Below are 21,924 nucleotides of genomic sequence, written 5' to 3' on the forward strand. Positions count from 1 at the left end.
AGGAATAAAGTATACAGTGCTTTCTAAACTTATTTGACCACAGGCTTTTCTACTGAGAGCTTCACCAGGGAAAAACATACCACAGACTATATACTATGGAAATGCTGCTACAATGTTACTGGGAGAAAGCACCAGATTATCAGGAATTTATCAAGATTTAAGAACCAAAAGAAACCAACTGCTTAACATTAGCAGAGTCCTGTGAAGCTTCCCACCTATAATACAGAGGAGCTACAGATCCCAACTGTAATTACTTAAAGACCAAAACCCTGGAGAGTTCTAGATCAAATATTTGCCTACTTCAGGGCTCCATGAAAATTCTAATGTCAACTTCCTATCGTGTCCTCCAACCCGCGAACTGCCAATGACCAACTAACTCCAATCTGCCTCTTCACAATTACAACACACACATGCAGAGAAAAGGAGAGGTTCTGGCTGAGAAGCTTCTCAAATTTTAATGTGTATACAAATTAGTTGGTAATGTTGATCAAAATGCAGATTCTGATTCAGCAGGCATGGGTTTAGGCCCCCATATTCTGCATTTCCAGCAAGCTCGCAGGTAACACCAATGTTGTCAAACAAGGGACCTCACTCTGGCAGAGTTCTGGGCACCTTACGACAAAAAAGAGGCCCCTAATTTGTAAGTATCCACTAGCTCTCCTTCAAACTGCTTTTCAAAAGTCAGATTCTCCCAGATGAAAACAATGAAGCTTTCAGTGATCTATAAAAACTGAAACTGTGTACAATAAAGAGAAGATACTAAAACCATTATTATCTGCTAACAATTGTTTTTCTTTAGAAATGGCAGTCTCCTGCATGTGGCCATAAAAGTGCATGTATTTATACAAAAATCACTTAACTCTAAATCCTCATTCTACTTCTGTATGGAAATACCCACACCAATGACACAAAAATGCACTGAAATCTGTGGTGGTCAAGAGTTGTCTCCACCTTCAGTAACTCACAAGGCTACAAAGAGAAACTACTATTGCCATGCCTCCACCCAAAAAAGGACGTATAAAGCCAGCATCTTTCTCAATGATTTACTGAAAGCAGCAGCTCATTTTAATAAAAGCATCCCAAAACATAAAATTGATTGAACCAACTGCTGTGGTGGGCATACACAACAGCTGATCAAAATCATTCAAGACTTTTATTCTTACAGATCTTCTTTCAGGCTTTGAGAATTTTTTCCCATTCTATACTTTAACCTTGAAATTGAACTAGAGAAAAAAGAATTGGTACATCTATAGAATATAGTTTTAATCTAGAAAGTAAGTCAATTCAAGACAATAATAAATAAGATCACATACAGCCTAATGCCCAAACTGCTTTTCTAGGATGTACTTTGAATAACAAAAACTAAGAATTTAAACTGAGCCACTTTTTGTGTTGTTAAAAATCGTGTGGCCTTTCCTAGGGACGGCACTGCCAACATACCACATACATTACCCCCATTTCTTACAAAGGGAAACTTAGCACAATTAGAAATTATTTCTCTTTATAACTGGATTTCCTTGATATTAAACATTTTAAGATTTTATTTAACTAAAAAACAAAGACATTTATCCTTTCATTGCATGTTAAATGATGCCATTATTTGACTTTTTATAAGGTAATTTTATAGTATTTTTGTCACAGTGAAGGACAAAGATAAGCCAACTGTTTAGATTCCTCTCCTTTATGTTGTGTCTTTGATCACTAACAATGCTGCGTGAACAGCCAACAGAAGGCTGACATTTCATAAAATATGCAGTGATAAAAACTAATACTGTAGCATCTGGGAGTGATCTATAAAATGCAGAAATACACCTAATAACTGTGATCTTAAATTACAAGTTACTAAAAGCTAAATAAAAAGCATACCTAAGAATAAAAAGGTGGCAAGATTACAGAGGGGTTTTTTGTACTCTTTTTTCTAAAAACAAAGTTTTAAAAAAATTTAAGTCTGGAACACTTTCCCTGCTATTCTATGCATAAAAGCCAGCTACCTTCTAAGAACAGGGTTGCCATACTATATACTTTTCAACAATTGAAGAATACATTACAAAATTATCATTGAAAGGGTTTGCAGACAATGCAAAGGAAATTCCTTCTTACTACTTAAAAAATGTCAAAACTGATGATGGCAAAGCACTATATCACTTTGAAGCCATGATGCTAAAGAGCATCACCAAAGTAAGTTTTAAAAACTATAATAATCTAAACAAACATACTCATAATCCCTGTACTAATCACAATCTAAAGCTTAAGTCCCTGGTACACAACAGCAAAGTAAATTGTGCTCAGATACGTTTAAATAATTTTAACTTTACCGCTAAACATTTGTTTGTTAACAGTGGGAAGCAAGTAAGGTACTCAATAAAGAGCATTCGAAAGCAATCATGTGAATTATCTTTATAGCATTTGGTTTAATATTCCACCTATATCCATCAAAATCACCATCCAGTAGAAGTGCTTTTTGTTTTTGTTTTTTTTAACATATATGCTAAGGGGAAGTGAAAAAATAAAAGCCATATTCAGCACTTTAAGAACTCTGAATTATACTTTAACTGAAGAAAACAGACAACAGTTAAGTATGTGGGAGGCAACTGTCCTTATACTTATAATCAGCACCTGAATTTAGGGATCTCACTGCCTAGTGCACACCCACCAGCCTGTTATTCTTGCCATGGCTTTTTATGCCACTTAATGGAGACAAATACACTTTTCCCTCCTCATATTTACATCAACGCTATTTAATCTTTTTAAAGCTATTATAATAGGTTAAACGGCAGTCTCAACATCACTCTTCATCTCCCACTGGACAAAGAATGACATTACAGGACTGAGAATAGAGAAGGCATATTTACATTCATAATGTCCCTAACTGTAACATTTATGTAAATTATGATTTTACATTTGCAAATACAGTAATTTTTTGTTTCACTGAATACTTTGCCATTCTTTCAACATTAACTTTCTATGGTTATTACAATCTCACAAAAAACCATACCTAGGAAACATGATGTCGTTCAAGCCACTGGAAGAAACATTTAAGTTAAAATAATAATGTGTCTAATAATGTATTTAACTTTAATCTTCTTCTATAAAAGAGAACTTTAGTATATTAAATATAAACTTTTCATAGATATTCAAGGATAAACAAATTTACTGTAACTGTTTAAATGTCAAAAAAAATATGAATCATCCTTTCCACTCTTTTGCCTACTGAATCTAGACTTACGGCATGTCAGTACTGTGTACACAGAGGAAAACAACTGTTTTACCCTCGGAAAACCTAAGAGTAGTTTACCGTATCGAAATTCAGGTTTAAAGCAAGAAAAAGTATACATACCAATAACAGCAGAGGAAAAGAAAGAAGGCGATTCTCAGGGTTTCACTTGTCAAAAACGTAGCAAACCACAGTCCTCAATCGTAATTAAATAAGTACTGCTAAGTTAGCTCCAGGATATTTCTCTCTCCCTTCCAGAATGGAAAGTCCATGAATACAGGGTCTTTACTTCTTTCATTTAACCCATTATCAATACTTCTTAGGTAATCAATTAATATTTATGAAAATAATGAATGAGCAAATATCAATTTATCATCTGAGATTTGTAATGACTGATACTTAGTCCATAAGACAGATCTAAGGAAACAGAACATGGTCCCTCATCTCTTCACACTTAAAATCTATTAATAATTAACAGTACAGAATCTAGGCCCAACTACAAACACGTAATAGTGCAAAACACCAAACAAAAAGGGCCCTGTAATAGGTAACAAATCAAAACAGGACTTGAGAGAGGGTGAGATCAAGGTAAACCAAATTTTTCAGAAAGATTTCATGGAGTGTGCAGGACATGAGCTCCAAGTTAGGAAGAAAGTACACAACCTTTAGAAAAGCATGTTTAGAAAAAATACAGCGGGATCACAGGACAAAAGGAGAAGTGAGATGAGGAAGGCTATGCAAATCCAGGAAAATTCTCAGTATGTTGGCACCATTTTGACAGAAATGGGAGATTTTTTTGTTACTCACTAGTGGAACACACGGAGAAGGTAATGGCACCCCACTCCAGTCCTCTTGCCTGGAAAATCCCATGGACAGAGGAGCCTGGTGGGCTGCAGTCCATGGGGTTGCAAAGAGTCAGACACAACTGAGCGACTTCACTTTTCACTTTCATGCAGTGGAGAAGGACACAACTTAGCAGCAGCAGCAGCGGAACACAGGCTAAATAATAAGTTTAGGACAACTCCACCAAGGAACCTTGAAAATCACGCTAGAATCAGTATTTTGTAAAACCCTATAAGGGAAAAGGGCTCAAGTGGTGAAGAATCCACCTGCCAAGGCAGGAGAGGGAAGTGGCAATGTGTTCCCCTACTCTGGCCTGAAAGACCCCATGGACAGAGGCGCCGGCCAGGCTCCAGACCACGGGGGTCACAGGCCACGGGGGTCACAGAGTGTTGCAGCACATCCAGACAGTAAGGGGAAAGAAGCTGACAGAGACTGTGTATATAACTGAATCACTGGGTTATACACCTGAAGCTAACACTGCAATTTTTAAGAAATATGAAATCAGGCTGGAGATTCCAAATTTCAATCTACAGACAGAGTGGGGTTATTAAATGTTCCTACGCAGGCAAGCAATGACAAACCTAGACACTGCATTAAAAAGCAACAACATCACTCTGCCAACAAAGGTCTGTATAGGAAATGGATACCCACTCTAGCATTCCTGCCTGGAAATTCCATGGACACAGGAGCCTGGTGGACCACAAAGAGTCAGACCCAGCTGGGCAACTAACACTTCCAGTCTTTCAGTCTTTCCAGTGGTCATGTACGGATGTGAAAGCTGGACACGAAGAAGGCTGAGCACCAAAGAATTGGTGCTTTTGAACTGCAGTGTTGGAAAAGACGCTTGAGAGTCCCTTGGACTACAAGGAGTTCTAACCAGTCCATCTTAAAGGAGACCAGCCCTGGTTGTTCACTGGATGGACTGATGCTGAAGCTAATGCTCCAATACTTTGTACACCTGATGCAAACAGCTGACTCACTGGAAAAGACCCTGATGCTGCGAAAGACTGAAAGGAGAGGAGGGAAACAGAATGAGATGGTTGGATGGCATCACTGATTCAACGGACATGAACTTGGGCAAACTCCAGGAGATGGTGAGGGACACAGAAGCCTGGTGTGCTGCTAAAAGTCGAACAGGACTTGGTGACTGAACAATAACAACCAGGCAGAATAATGACAGAATAAAAACAATACTTTAGGGAAATTAATCTGACAACAATATATGGGATGGATTTGAGCGCAAAAAGGATATCAAATACTTCGGATACCAGCAGAGCAAAACCTTCTGAAGTATTCGAGGAATAAGGCTGTAAAGGAGTAGATGGGGCTGGCTTTTAAGAATGGTAAGGATCTGACAGGAGCAAACTCCACTATGACTATAAGCTAATTAGATATGATGAGTAAGGGAGCGAATTCCTAGGTCTAAGAAAAAGATCCTAAAGATAATGGGAGGCAAGCTAAGAACAGCTAAATTCTGCTGGGACAAGAGGATGCGTTCCGTTCTTCCAAGCATTTCAACATGTTGGGAAGCAAAGTATTCGAGACAGTAGGAAATGGAGTAGAGACATGAGAATGTGGCAAAAGGCACAGATGACAGATTTTATTTGTTGATTTTTACCTTTTTATTTTATATTGGAGTACAGGTGACTTTCACCTTTTTATGTTGGAGTATAGGTGACTTTTTTACCTTTTTATTTTATGCTGGAGTACAGGTGACTTTTTTACCTTTTTATTTTATGTTAGAGTACAGGTGACTTTTTCACCTTTTTATTTTATGTTGGAGTACAGGTGACTTTTACCTTTTTATGTTGGAGTATAGGTGACTTTTTTACCTTTTTATTTTATGTTAGAGTACAGGTGACTTTTTCACCTTTTTATTTTATGTTGGAGTACAGGTGACTTTTTACCTTTTTATTTTATGTTGGAGTACAGGTGGCTAACAGTGCTGTGTTATTTCAGGTGGACAGCAAAGTGACTCTGTTTCATCTACACATGGGTCTATTCTTTCCCCACTTCGGCTGTTGCACAACCTCGAGCAGGGTTTCCTGCGCTGCACAGTGGGTCCTTGCTGGTTGTCTATTTTAAGCTCCGCAGTGTGCATATGTTGACCCCGAGCTCCAGACTGTAGCGTGTGCTATGAGGGTGCAACAGTGCAGACCCGGAAACGGAAGGGAGAGGACGAGTGAAAAGCAGAGGCTGAAGATTCAGCCACACCATTAACGAACTCTATAGTATACCTGGGGAAAGCAACTAAAATGAAAGGGACTGGCTGGCTTCATGAGACAGCTGAGTGCCGGATGACTCACGAAAGGACCACAGTGTCCAAAGAGCTCACAGAAGCTTACCCAAGCAGCGCTGGAGAAAGTAAAAAAGAAACCATAATTTGTAAATTGTTTCTCTTTTTATTTGAATAAGGAAGTATCAGAATATAAACTAAGTACCTGAGGGAACCATAAAATGTTTAAACACATTACTTCCTATTGTATTATTCCACTAAAAGAAGAGGCTAGGACATTTTTCTTTTAAAGTGTCCGAATTCTAGAATACACATAAATGCCCACAGAGGCCAAAAGCAAAACCATACTCATCTATTCTTTACCCTTTACATAGTACACCCCTCATTTTTTCACATCTATATTACTTCTAATTTTTTTATTTCATTTTCTGAGGTTTGGGTCAGTTATCTACATAAAGTAGGTATTATGCTTTGATAATTACCAATTTCAATAAAATATTTCAATGAGAAAAAAATGTAAATATTGTACATATTTTTACAACATATACAGTCAACCTATTTTGAGGCTGATTTACAAGGCAGAGTTTACACAAGAACATAAGAGAAAAGAGAAACATAAGGAAAAGAGAAATGAAGACAAATGCTCTTGCCCCCACTCAGAACACCACATGCAAGTACTGATGTGTAATAAGGCTGTTAAAAGTTGTCTTCCAGAGTATACTTTACCTGAAGAATCCCGAGAAAAATTTAATTGTGACAAGATTTAGGGGTTCTGATGGGTAGAGAAAAGCTCTCTAAGGTCTGATCTTCGTTGTGATACATAAAGCAGAGACGTGTTCATTCATCAGCCAAAGCAGCACTTGCTCCGAGATGAGTACGTGAATGCATGCAGGCCACGTGGGTGTCACGCTCGACTAGAAGATATTTAAGCTAATCAATAAGTCAGAAATGTTCTCAAAAATGCTAAGTGGTTGTTTATGTGTGTTAGGCTTTCTGTACGGCATATTAATGTACTTTTCGTGTATGATACAGTGAACTCGGTGATGATAAATACGTGCTGTGTCTGCCGGCTACATTTCCACCGACAGCAAACGGAGTGTAAAACTGGCATTGTAAACGGAAAAGAAAGAAATCAACTTTAGAGGTATGGAGCATGGGTTTTATGTATTAGGCATTACTTAAGTATATCTAAACTCTGATGGATTCACTATTAAATTAAAGACTCAACTATCTATAAATTACCAAGTATCCAATATCTACTTAGCTTATTAAAATAAGATAAAGGATTAAAAATCATAAATTGGTCTTTTTTAGATTGTCCAAACAAGAAATTAATCTATTTGAATACAAAATTATATTCTGTGCTTTGGGAAAAATTCCAGATGACAAACTTAGTTGAAGAATAGACAAAAATGGCAATTTGGTCTTTAGACAGACATAACATACATGATTGTTTTCTTCAATTAATGTAGTTTAATCTACTAAATTAAAATTCGCAAAAATGGGAAACAAAAACACTCAAGTACTTACTTTATTAAAAAGGCAGCAGTACCAACAAAATTTGTTTCTAGAATATAAAACCACACCCTCTGAAAAAATAAGAAGCTATTTAAATGAATGCAATGCCCAGGGACCTCTTCAATATAAAACAAAGTCTAAAGATGGGGAGTGGGCACTGTGGGGAGAGCCGGTCTTAATCCCTCCTCTTTCCATGCAGTAGTCTAAGGACAGCATTACAAGCAACAACAGAAACTTAGACACAACTTCCTGAAGTTGCCGTGCCACTAAACACTGAGAAACAAGAGTATGGCAGAATTCAAAGGCAAAAGACTAAAAGAATGATGGAAGTCATCACACCACTAAACATGTGGCTCCTTTATCTACAACAAATAGGCAAAAAAGAAACAACATACCTCCTCCTTGCTGACTTCTGACAAGTCAGGAAATGGGTTCACGACCATCGTAAAAGTGTCAAAGGGAACCAGGACAGGGAACAGAAAAGGAAAGAACTGAAACATAAAGAGAGGAAAGAAGAAAGTTGAGTCTGGGGTTTAATTTGTATTTTAAGTAATTCTACTGGCAGCTCAAATTGGATAACCCTATCATTTAGTGGCCAAACTGTGACATTCCTAAGAGTTAAAAGACCTTGTAGGAGGCAAAACACTTCACCAGTCCCTCCAAAGACACCTTTGTCTTACTCCCTTAGACCTGTTACTTCACAAGGCAAAAAGCCATTTGAAGAAATGATTACTGATGAACCTTGAGCTGGAGAGATTATCCTAGATAATCCTAGTGAGCCGAATCTAATCACATGAGTCAAAAGGAAAGATGCAAGGAGAGAAGGGTCAGAAAGGTATCAAGGAGGATTCCAACAGCTGTTGCTGGCTTTGAAACGGGGGGGAGAGGGCCAAGAGCCAAGAAGTTGCTCTCAAAAGAAGCTGGAAAGGGCTCCTGGAGCACAGGAAACAAACAAAAGAATGGAGACCTAGGTCCTACAATCACCTGGAAGGGAGTTTTGCCAACAAACTGAAAGAAGAGGAAACAGATTCTCTGACCCTGATTTTGGGCTAGGGAGACATATACTGGACTTCTGAACTATACGACCATATAATTAAAACTGGGTGTTGTCTTAAAACAATACCTTTCCGATAATTTATCTGGGAACAATAAAAAAACAAAAACAGGGATGCTAAAAATAATTAAGGCAGGATAGTAGGCATTCAGACTAAAATTGAAGAAAGTAGGGAAAACCATTAGACCATTCAGGTATGACCTAAATCAAATTCTAAACCATTATACAGTAGAAATGACAAATAGATTCAAGGGATTAGGTCTGATAGACAGAGTGCCTGAAGAACTACTGACGGAGGTTCGAGACATTGTACAGGAGGCAGTAATCAAGACAATCCCCCCACAATAGAAATGCAATAAGGCAAAGCGGCTGTCTGAGCAGATCTTGCAAACAGCTGAGAAAAGAAGACAAGCTAAAGGCAAAGGAAAAAAGGAAAGATATACCCACCTGAATGCAGAGTTCCAAAACATAGCAAGGAGAGACAAGAAAGCCTTCCTAAGTGATCAGTGCAAAGAAATAGAGGAAAACAATAGAATGGGAAAGACTAGAGATCTCTTCAAGAAAATCGGAAATACCAAGGGAATATTTCATGCAAAGGTGGACACAATAAAGGACAGAAATGGTATGGACCTAACAGAAGCATTAGATATTAAGGAGAGGTGGCAAGAATACACAGACGAACTATACAAAAGAGATCTTCACAACCCAGATAACCATGATGGTGTGATCACTCACCTAGAGCCAGATATCCTGGAATGTGAAGTCAAGTTGGTCTTAGCAAGCATCACTACAAACAAAGCTAGTGGGGGTGATCAAATTCCAATTGAGCTATTAAAAATCCTAAAAGATGATGCTGTGAAAGTATTGCACTAAATATGCCGGCAAATTGGGAAAACTCGGCAGTGGCCGCAAGACAAGAAAAGGTCAGTTTTCATTCCAATCCCAAAGAAAGGCAATGCCAAACAACGCCCAAGGTGAGGTGAGGTGAAGTCGCTCAGTCGTGTCCGACTCTGCGCAACCCCGTAGACTGTAACCTACTAGGCTTCTCCGTCCATGGGATTCTCCAGGCAAGAATACTGGAGTGGATTGCCATTTCCTTCTCCAGGGGATCTTCCCGACCCAAGGATTGAACCCGGGTCTCCCACATTGGAGGCAGACACTTTAACCTCTGAGCCACCAGGAAGGTGCCCAAACTACCCAAACTACCAGGAAGGTGCCCAAACTACCGCACAATTGCACTCATCTCACGCACTAGCAAAGTAATGCTCAACATTCGCCAAGCTAGGCTTCAATAGTATGTGAACCGTGAACTCCCAGATGTTCAAGCTGGATATAGAAGAGGCAGAGGAACCAGAGATCAAATTGCCAACATCCTTTGGTTGCTGGCAAAAAGCAACAGAGTTCCAGAAAAACATCTACTTCTGTTTTATTGACTATGCCAAAGCCTTTGACTGTGTGGATCACAACAAAATGTGGAAAACTCTTAAAGAGATGGGAATACCAGACTACCTGACCTGCCTTCTGAGAAATCTGTATGCAGGTCAGGAAGCAACAGTTAGAACTGCACAAGGATCAACAGACTGGTTCCAAACAGGAAAGGAGCATGTCAAGGTTGTATACTGTTAACCAGCTTATTTAACTTAAATGCCGAGTACATCATGAGAAACACTGGGCTGAATGAAGCACAAGCTGGAATCAAGAATGCCAGAAGAAATATCAATAATGCCAGAAGAAACATCAATAACCCCAGGTATGCAGATGACACCATTCTTATGGCAGAAAGTGAAGAAGAATTAAAAAGAAGCTCTTGATGAAAGTGAAACAGGAGACTGAAAAAGCTTGCTTAAAGCTCAACATTCAGAAAACTAAGAGCATGGCGTCTGGTCCCATCACTTCATGGCCAATATATGGGGAAACAATGGAAGCAGTGACAGATGCTACTTTTGGGGGCTCCAAAATCACTGCAGATCGTGACTGCAGCCATGAAATTAAAAGACACTTTATTCTTGGACGAAAAGCTATTACCCAATCTAGACAAGTATTAAAAAGCAAAGACATTACTTTGCCAGCAAAGGTCCATCTAGTCAAGGCTATGGTTTTTCCAGTGGTCATGTATGGATGTGAGAGTTGGACTATAAAGAAAGCTGAGCCCTTAAGAATTATGCTTTTGAACTGTGGTGTTGGAGAAGACTCTTGAGAGTCCCTTGGACTGCAAGGAGGTCAAACCAGTTCATCCTAAAGGAAATCAGTCCTGAATATTCATTGGAAGGAGTGATGCTGAAGCTGAAATGCCAATACTTTGGCCACCTGATGGGAAGAACTGACTCTTTGGAAAAGACCCTGATGCTGGGAAGGACTGAAGGCAGGAGAAGAAGGGGACGACAGAGGATGAGATGTTCAGATAGCATCACCAACTCAACGGACAGGAATGTGAGCAAGCTCTGCGAGCTGGTGAGGGCCAAGGAACTCTGGCATGCCACGGTCCATGTGGCTGCAGCGCCGACACGCACGCGCGACTGAACTGACCGAGCGGGCACTCCCCGGGCTCCCCAGGTGGCGCAATGGCAACAGATCCGCCTGCCAATCTAAGAGACACAAGAGACGCAGATTCGACCCCTGGGTCAGGCATCAGGAAGATCGGCTGGAGCAAGAATCCGCAGCCCACTCCAGTATGCTTGTGTGGGAAGGCCCATGGACAGAGGAGCCTGGCAGGCTGCGCTCCATGAGGCCGCGAAGAGTGACAGGGCCCAGTGCGCACATGCGTGCATGCACATGCATGTGCACACTCACACACAGAGCAGGATTTCAAAGGACTGTCTCAAACAAACTGGGTGGATGATTACCCACCGCAGAGCTAGCTCCTACAAGCACAACTAACTCACCAATACATGTTTCTGAATAGAATTATTTTATCCAATAAAGAACTCAAACCTCTAGCTTATCAATGAAAAATTTTAATCCAAATCATATTTAATTAACAAGTCTTAACTAATTTCCAGAAAAGAAACCCCACAAGAAGCTGCAAATAGTCATCAAGTACGTTTATTCCCCAGGAAAATTAAAATATCAATTCAAGTGTTCAGTTCAGTCTAGTTGCTCAGTTGTGTCCAACTCTGTGACCCCATGGATTACAGAATGCCAGGCCTCCCTGTCCTTCACCAATTCCGAGTCTACTCAAACTCATGTCCATCGAGTTGGTGACGCCATCTAGCCATCTCATCCTCTAGCATCCCCTCCTCCTCCTGCCTTCAGTCTTTCCCAGCATCAGGGTCTTTTCTAATGAGTCAGTTTTTTATATCAAGTGGCCACAGTACTGGAGTTTCAGCTTCAGCATCAGTCCTTCCTAATCAAAGAATATTCAGGACTGATTTCCTTTAGGACTGACTGGTTTGATCTCCCTGCTGTCCAAGGGACTTGGAAGAGTCTTCTCCAACATCAAAGTTCAAAAGCATCAATTCTTTGGTGCTCAGCTTTCTTTAGAGTCCAACTCTCACATTCATACATGACTACTGGAAAAACCAAATGCTTATAATTCATTTGGTAAAGAATCCGCATGCAATGCACGAGACGCCGGCTCGATTCTTGGTTCAGGAAGATCCGCTGGAAAACGGATAGGCTACCCACTCCAGTATTCTTGGGCTTCCCTTGTGACTCAGCTGGTAAAGAAACCGCCTGCAATACAGAAGACCTAGATTCGATCTCTGGCTTGGAAAGATCCCCTGGAGAAGGGAAAGGCTACCCATTCCAGTATTCTGTCCTGGAGAATTCCATGGACTGTACAGTCCTTGGGGTTGCAAAGAGTCGGACATGACTGAGTGACTTTCACCTTCATACTTGTGACACATTTCAAGTATTAACATCTACTAATTTCCTTTATTCTGTATTATATCATATCTTTCTGTTTTCCTAATAAAAAATTTCCTGTCACTAGTAACAATTCACAATGAAATAAAACAGAGAAGGAAAGTTCCCTTTCCTCAGCATGTTAAAAATTATTCTATTAAAAAATTCACTAATTTAGCCAGAGGAGGTCAGAGAACATGGAGCAGTGGAAGAGGTAAGCATTAGACTGAAACTTAGGCTCTAGTTTAAGATGGAAAAATAAATAAAAATTAAAAAACAAGAACAACAAAAAAAAGAATGCTCTTTATCACTGAGAAAAAGGAGCCAGAGGTCCAGAAAAAAACAGTATCTTCTCTTTCAACACAAGTTACTCCTAAAGAGATTTGCATTTTGTTAAGCTTGAAAGCCTATTTCTGGAATAATCTACTTAAGAATAAAGTCATTGTGAAACTGAATATACATTTTTTTAAACTCAATGTAATTGTCACTAAATTCAATTTAAAATTAAATATAAAATTATTGGACATTGTACATATCTCCCCCATTACATATTATTTAAGAAGTAGCTTCCTTTTCGTACTTAGCATAGAAAAAGCGAAAGACAGTATTACTTACTCAGTTGTCGTCCACCTGTTTGCAACCTCATGGAGTATAACCTGCCAGGCTCCTCTGTCCATGGAATTCTCCAGGCTAGAATACTTACAATCATTACTAATTTCTATTTCTGACATTAGATGACAAGAAAAAAAATTGTCAACTGAATTTTTCTCTTTTTAAATCTGCTAAGGTCCTCCAATATCTAGCATAGAACCCAGTTCATATTAGGTACTCAGTACTCACAAGCATCACCAACTCAATGGACATGGGTTTGGGTGGACTCTGGGAGTTGGTGATGGACAGGGAAGCCTGGCATGCTGCGGTTCATGGGGTCGCAAAGAGTCGGACACAACTGAGTGACTGAACTGAACTGAACTGAATCACTGAATGAGTCAGTCTCTCTCAACCGTGATGGTTAATTTTATGTGTCAACTTGACTAGCCCAGATATTTCGTTTAACATTATTCTATATGTTTCTGAAAAGGTATTTTTAAGATGAAAGGGAAAAATACACCCAACTGAATGCAGAGTTCAGAGAATAGCAAGGAGAGCTAAGAAAGCCTCGTTAAGTGAACAACACAAAGGAATAAGTGAAAATAATAGATGGGGGAAGACTAGAGATCTCTCCAAGGAGACTGGAGACACCAAGGGAACATTTCATGCAAAGATGGGTGCAATAAAGACCAGAAAGAGCAAAGACCTAACAGATGAAGAAGCGATTAAGAAAAGGTGGCAATAATGAACAGAAGAACTGTACAAAAAACTCTTACTGACCCCGATAACAACATAGGTGTGTTCACTCACAAAGACCCTGGAGTGTGAAGTCAAGAGGGACTTAGGAAGCAGGACTAGCAACATACTTAGTGGAGGTGATATAATTCCAGCTGAGCTATTTCAAATCCTAAAAGATGCTACTGTTAAAGTGCTGCACTCAATATGCCAGCAATATTTGGAAATATCTGGAAAACTCAGCAATGACCACTATCTTGGAAAAGGTCAATTTTCATTTCAATCCCAAAGAAGGGAGACGCTAAAGAATGTTCAAACTACAATACAATTGCACTCATTTCACATGATAGCAAGGTAATGCACAAAATCCTGCTTCAACAGTACATGAAGAGAGAACTTCCAGATGTACAAGTTGGGTTTAAAAAGGCAGAGGAAGCAGAGATCAAATTGCCAGCATCCACTGGATCACAGAGAAGGCAAGCAAATTCTTCACCGACTGTTAAAGCCTTTGACTGTGTGGATCACAACTAGCTGGAAAGTGCTTAAAGAGACGGGAGTGCCAGACCACCTTATCTGGCTGCTGAGAAGCCTGTGTGCAGGTCAGGAAGCAAGGGTTAGAACCAGACACAGAACACTGGGCTGCTTCAAAACTGGGAAAGAAAAACTGTCAAAGCTGTATATTGCCACTCTGCTTATTTAACTTATACGCAGAGTGTATCATGCAGAACACCAGGCTGGATGACTCACAAGCTGGAATCAAGATTACCGGAAGAAATATCAATACCTCAGATATGCAGATGACACCACCCTTACAGCAGAAACTGAGGAAGAAATAAAAAGCCTTTTGATGAAAGTCAAAGAGGAGAGCGAAAAAGTTGGCTTAAAACTCAACATTCAAAAAACTAAGATCACAGCATCTGGTCCCATCACTTCATGGCAAGGAAATGGGGAAAAAGTGGAAACAGTGAAAAACTTTATTTTTGTGGGTTCCAAAATCGCTGTGGATAGTGACTGTGGCCACAAAATTGAAAGATGCTTGCTTCTTGGAAGAAAAGCTATGAAAAACCTAGACAGCATTTTAAAAAGCAAAGACATCACTTTGCTGACAAAGGTCCATTTAGTCATGGACTAAAAGCTATGGTTTTTCCATAGAAACGAATCGATGTGAGAGATGGACCATAAAGAAGCCCGAGCACCAGAGAACTGATGCTTTCAAACTGTGGTGCTCGAGAAGACTCTTGAGAGTCCCTTGGACTGCAAGGAAGGAGATCAAACCAGTCAATCCTAAAGGAAATTAGTCCTGAATATTTACTGCAAGGACTGATGCTAAAGCTGAAGCTCCAATGCTTTGGCCACCTGATGTGAACAGCTGACTGATTGGAAAAGACCCTGATGCCGGGAAAGACTGAGGGCAGGAGAAGGGGATGGCAGAGGATGAGATGGCTGGATGCCATCACCAACTCAATGGACAAAAGTTTGAGCAAGCTCCAGGAGATGGTGAAGGACAGGGAAAGTCTAAAGGCTGCAGTCTGTGAGGTCGCAAACAGTCAGACAAGACTTAGTGACTGAACAACAAAAACAACATTTAAATCAACACACTAAGTAAAACAGAATTTATTTTGGAGATGTTGGTGATGGACAGCAAGGCCTGGCATGCTGCACTCCATGGGGTTGCAAATAGTTGAACATGACTGAGCAACTGAACTGAAATAAAGCAGATTACCAGAATTAATATTATCAAACTGGCTGTAGTCCTTTATTTTAAAATAAAGGACTGATCTCCCATGTGGAGGAAATTCTGCCGGCAGACTGCCTTGGGACTTAAAATGTAACATCAACTCTTGCTTGTTAGCAAACCTTGCAGATAATGGGCTTGTCAGTCTCCACAATTATGCACGTCAATTCCTTAAAATCTCTTTCTAGACACACACACATGCACATACGCACAGCTTATTAGTTCTATTTCTCTAGGTAAATCTGACTGATACATCAACCTTATCAATGAATTGGAGTTAGATCATAGCCGATTCCCCATCTCTAACCAAAGATAACTTTTTGAGTGTATGTATATTTATAAAAAGAGCTGTCCAAAAATGAATCACAGTGGTATCTAAAGAAGGTTTCCTAACAATATTTCATAAAAAGGATGTTTTTATTGGAGGGGAGTCAATTTTGTTGTGCTAAGTTCAAGTGTGTTAAACATACTTAGAAGGTTACTAAACTGCTAACAAATACCATTCTAAGACAGTCCATCTCTTTATCTTGGGTTACATCAAATGCTACTCATGAAGAGAGAAGATACAGAACTTTCAGTATGCATCCCAAACTCTCTATTCCAGCAACAGCAGGTAGGTTTTCTCACATGGTACCTCTGGTTGACCAGTAATGGCTCCCTAAATTAGAGAATATTATGGAACTATCTTATGGCTAAGCAAGAACAAACACCATGAACTGATGTCTGCAATAAGCAAAGAAAAGGGGATGCATGTAAGATACATGTATCTTCCAGCTACACACTCTGGAGAAGTCTACGCTCTGCTGAGAGCCAAGTTACACAACTGGTCCTCCTCTGGACCATGGTGGGGTTTATAACACAGGGGACACATGTATGGAGCTAAGGAGGAAGCTGAGCCCATTGCATATCATGACAGCAAATTCTGCACTTTCATAGCATACCTTCTGACTTTTGCACTTTACAGAGTTAGAATTTTCTCATTAAATCAGGTGGCAAATCCCACAGAGAGAGGAGACTGGCTGGCTACAGTCTATGGGGTTGCAAAGAGCTGGACCCGACTGAACACACACAAATAGATCACAGAAGGCAGATAATGTAACATTACCCGTTGAAGAGAAAAGTAACCCAGAATTAGCTGTCTGAATTAGGTGTGTGCATGAGTGTTTGGTCACATCTGACTCTTTAAGATGCTATGGACTGCACCCCACCAGGCTCCTCTGTCTATGGGACTCTCCAGGCAAGAACACTGGAGTGGGCTGCCAGTTCCTTCTCCAGGGCATCTTCTGAATCCAGACATCCTGCACTGGCAGGTGGATTCTTTCCCCTTGAGCCACCTGGGAAGCCTCCAAAAGCAAACCAGCATCTGAATTAAGGCAACTAATTATGAGAGGGAATCTCGGATCTGGTCAAAATCTTCCAACCAAAATTTCCTCTTAAATCGGACCTCTTTTAGAATTTGGCTAATGTTAAAGTTCTATGGCTGAGAAGGATAATGCAATAAAAGAGAGCACTATAAAAATTAGAAGACAAAAAGAAGGAAAATATAATACCTAATATTAAGATAATTTAGTCATTACACCTTCTGAAGAATTCTGCATTTAAAAAAGAACAGGTGTTAGTCATCAAAAACTATTTGTCATTTGATTCCACCACAGTACCAGCTAAAAAATAAAACAAAACATTCACAATTTTCTCTTTAAAGCAAAAATCCAATGCTCTTTTGTCAAACAAAAAGGAAATATTTTTAAATAAAAATTTTTTGCAAAGAAACAATTATTGGAGTTTCATTATCCCTATATCTAGGATAATGCAATCAATTAGGTATTAAGCCCCTACTATGTGAGATTCTCATAAAGAAATACAATAACTCCCATTAGGCACAGGAGAGTCTGACAGAAAACACAAAAACTCATAAATAATTCACACCTAAAACATTGGTTATATAATCCTACACTCACACTTTACCATTTCTATGCCTCTCTTTCATTTATTTAATTACATTGACAATTATTAAAAGTTAGAAGTATGTAAATGAAATAATCATATGTAACAGTAAACTTTATGCATACATGGAGGGAATGGTTTAAAAAAACCCATCTAGAAAGACAGTTAAGGTTCTACCACTAAGGTATTCTTGAGGGAATTATTATTTTTGAGGATACCAGGGATCCCATCAATGCACTGATTACTTCTTTAAAGGGCCAAATCAATACCCTTGGTCCAAGAGTACGCATTATACCATTAGAACTTATTCACAAACTACATCCTGAGCACCATCTGCACTGTGAGCAGACGGTAGTGACGCAGGACAGAGGGGGTGAGCGCACGACTCCCAGAGCCCGAAGCTGCGCTTGCGTCCTGGCTGTATGTTTCAGGAAAACTTAGCCTACATTCTCTGCGTCTCAGCTACTTCATCTTGTGCAGTGGCGACCGAGCTCACAGAGTGGCTGGGAGGATAGGATGTGAGAGTCTGCAGACAGTGCTCGGAACTAACAGCGCTGACAGTCCGAGAGCGCTCACTCAACATTACATTCTCTCCACCCTCCTCCTTCCTCCTCCTATCACTACTAGCCCTTCTGTATTCTGCTCTTTCCAAAGCAGTAAGGCCACCTTTGCAACATTTCTTGGCATGTGCTTCCCAGAGCATTTTTTGTCTCCTTACACAGTTTGCTGGAATATTTTATTTGTGGCTGGCTCTGACTTTATGTTAATTGTGCTTTTTGTTTCCTGCAAAAAATGCAGTGCTGTATTTAGAATTGTAAATTTCAAAATCTATAAATAAAAAGTTAAAATAAATAATTTTACAGGAAGCTAGTCCTGATTATAAATGCAGACTAATGACTTCTCCCCCACAAAAAAAAAAAAGAATAAAAAGAAATGATCTGAAATAGCCCCAAATCCACTGCTTGCAAATAGTATTACATGGCATTACTTTTTTTATTGGTTCAAAATCAGGTAGTATTAATTGTTAAGTAAGATCACAATGACTTCGTTTGTACAGATTTGAGGTTTGTGATATAAAACTACAGGTATTTGGTGAACCGTATTTTAACATTTAAATACTTTTTAGATTTCTGTTTTTCCAATACTACAATGAGCTTCCCTTGTGGCTCAGCTGGTAAAGAATCCGCCTGCAATGCAGGAGACCTGTATTCGATCTCTGGGTTGGGAAGATGCCCTGGAGAAGGGAAAGGCTGCCCACTCCAGTATTCTGGCCTGGAGAATCCCACGCACTGTGTAGTCCATGGCGTCACAAAGAGCCGGACACGACTAAGCGACTTTCACTTCTTACTACAACTCACAGTACCTTTCACAGGCATTTTTTCATCAGAAGATCAGAGCCAACTGAGTGTGACCACTGTGTTCTGGGAGGTGGCGTCCCCAAATCTGAAGTGGAGTCAGGCCAGGCAACTGGCCCTGGCGCTGGGTGTTATCATAGATATATCATCATGTTCAGACGATGCAATCCTCACAAATTCTTATTCTTAACTTCAGTATTTCATAGATGTGAAAAAAATAAGATTCAGAAAGACAAACTGACTTGTTTAAGAGCAAAGAGGGTATCTGGCAGAGCTAGGACCAAACCCCCGTAAGTTTTCAATCTGCCCTAAGTTTTACACCAGAACGAATGCTTGTATCATGTAACATTAAAACCACATATTCTTAATATAAAGCCTATGTTCCTCATAGAAAATAAAATTACAAATACTTTCTTCCACCTATAATTAATGGTTCCTTTAGACACTACAAAAACTGTTAAGACATTAAATGAGATGAAGCAATTTCAGTTTCCTATGGATATTCTGTAGTACTTAAAGGCAGAAAAAATTAACCTTCTCTTCTTTTCCCAGTCAAGTGCACATGGTTACTTCTCCAAAGAGTTATGAGTAGGCTAACTAAACTTATTTTTTAACATAGATTCACAAATAATACTAATAACTCTATTTTGGAAAAGTTTTCTGGCTAGAATAATTTTAACAAAACCGCCAAGAATTAATGGAACAGGAGAATGCTTCATTCACTCTCTCTATTCCTCTATCTCAACTTCTCAGGAAAAACCCAATTGTCAACTCTCTTAAGAGACGTTCTGGGGGCTATGCATACCCTGCCATCACCAGAATCCACCTGCTTCTAAACACAATGAAACAAACCCAGGTACAGAAATATTCACAGGATCGTTAAATTGCCAAATGTGAAATTGGAGATGCCCTTTATAGCAAGCACAGATTTGTTAAAAAGAGTTAATTCTCCAGAAAACTGCCACTCTGATGGCTTGGATTCTCAATGTTCAACCCTAGTGCTGCATTACTGTAGACATCTAAATTTTACATTTAATCTGGAAATGCACCTCATATAGTGTTCAGTGTTCATTCATCAGTCAGCCAATATTAACATCAGGTACCACCCTAGACAAGAATTTTTCTTATAAAGAAAGACAGCCACTGACCTCAGGAAGTTTAGTTTGGTAGTGGTATTTACAGCAACAGGCATAAACCTCCTCCTCCTCTGTGCAACTATAACTAATGTCTTCCTTACACAGATAGTAGCATGATCGATTTTTATTGAGAAAGTCTACTATGTGACTCTAACCTCAAATGGATGACAAGTGATCTATTATCTACAAATTACAACAGAAAGTTCATTCCATGGCCCACTTCCCAAATATTTCTTCTCTCATAGTTGAAACCCATTTAAAATAGTTTGTACAAAAAAGGACAAATGTTTGGGACACTGCATAACTTGCATTTTACATCCTGGAAGCATGGCCACATTTTTGTACATGTGTGTAAAGTCACGATGGCACACAACCCAGATGACCTATTTGTTTCCTTTCAATGCCACGTTTAGATTTAATCTGTTTCCGGTCCTCAAATTCTTCCATACACTAGTCCACTAGCCCACTACAGCAGGGACTGACTGGCAGCTCTATACGACCTGCACAACTTGGGTTATTTCTCTAATTGTTATTAAACGATGAGCAGGAGAAACATAACAAATGGTAGTCAGCAACAAGGTACTGAGCAAAACAGGTTCTAATAGACGTCCACCCAGAACTCTACCCAAGAAAATTATTTCTAAAACCAAAGACACTTCCTTACAATAATGGAGCACCTTTTCTTTTCTGGTCTCACAGGGTATGACAGCACGCTATCGGAGTTGCAGAAGATGGGCTTTGAAAGCGTCTCTGAAATGAGTTCACGCTCACAGAGGGGTTGCGAGTATAGCAGAGTCTCCATGCTGCTCAGCCTTGGCCCCTAATGCTGAGTCGCACGCTAGCTCCAGTGCAGCTATGAAACCATGAAATTAATGCTGGTTCAACACTGCCAGCTTTCTCCTCTGTAAATTCACTACTTTTCTCTTTGTAAGTATTAAACGTTTTGGAGAGATTCTTTTAGACTATGTAAATATTCTGTTTCTCCTCAAACTTTCCCCCTACTTTTGGTATCCATGCATGGACCTTGCCTGTAACAACTACCACGGTGGTATTTACCATGGTGATTTACTTTCTCTCTCATTCCATCTACATTTATTAATTGTAATTCAGAAGAAAAGTTTTAAACTATTTCAAACACCAAGGTCAAATATAAAGCCAAAAAAACAAAAACAATAAATGTAGTGGCCAATAGTAGCCCATCTTAAGCTAGTGACCTTAACTCACCAAGTCAGATGCCAAGCAGCTCCTTTCTGAAGCATCCGTGTTTGAGCAAGCTGTTAATGACATCTGTCAGCAGCTGTAGTGTTTTGTTTCATGTAATTGTAAGCTCATTTTTTATCGCAAGTAATGCATCATGATGCACATTTAAGGTTTTCCAAATAAAGAGTCTTGAGTAACCTATTCTGAAGTAGCTAATACCGCAGCACATTTGACACTAAGGGGTAAGCAGTCCTTGGAAACCAAAGCAACCAGGACAGCAGAGTATTCTGCCCCTGCAAACCAGTCTCATTCCCCATGAAGCCGCCCCACATAAGCATAAAATTACTCTGGTAAGGAGGCATCTCTCAAAACAGTGCCTTCCAAAGCTCTGCTTTTCAAGACTATTGTTCCTGTGATAGGATGAGGACCGACCACCATGAAGACACAGCCTTCTTCATTTATTCTTTCACAAAAGGAACACCTGTCAATTTCACTCTAAGAGGCTTCAAGCTTATTTGTA

General features: G+C 39.6%; 1 protein-coding gene across 1 annotated transcript in view; it reads right to left on the reverse strand.

The window, feature by feature from the left end:
* The window catches only part of TBC1D5 (TBC1 domain family member 5), a 595,354-nt gene that overhangs the window by 463,315 nt on the left and 110,115 nt on the right, over positions 1-21,924 (reverse strand). Inside the window, exon 3 of the mRNA XM_052643045.1 lies at positions 8,207-8,302. The gene's annotated coding sequence lies outside the window, so the exon portion shown is untranslated. The remainder of the gene's footprint in view (positions 1-8,206; positions 8,303-21,924) is intronic.

This window comes from Budorcas taxicolor, chromosome 1 (genome assembly GCF_023091745.1).
Source record: "Budorcas taxicolor isolate Tak-1 chromosome 1, Takin1.1, whole genome shotgun sequence".
Lineage (NCBI taxonomy): Eukaryota > Metazoa > Chordata > Mammalia > Artiodactyla > Bovidae > Budorcas > Budorcas taxicolor.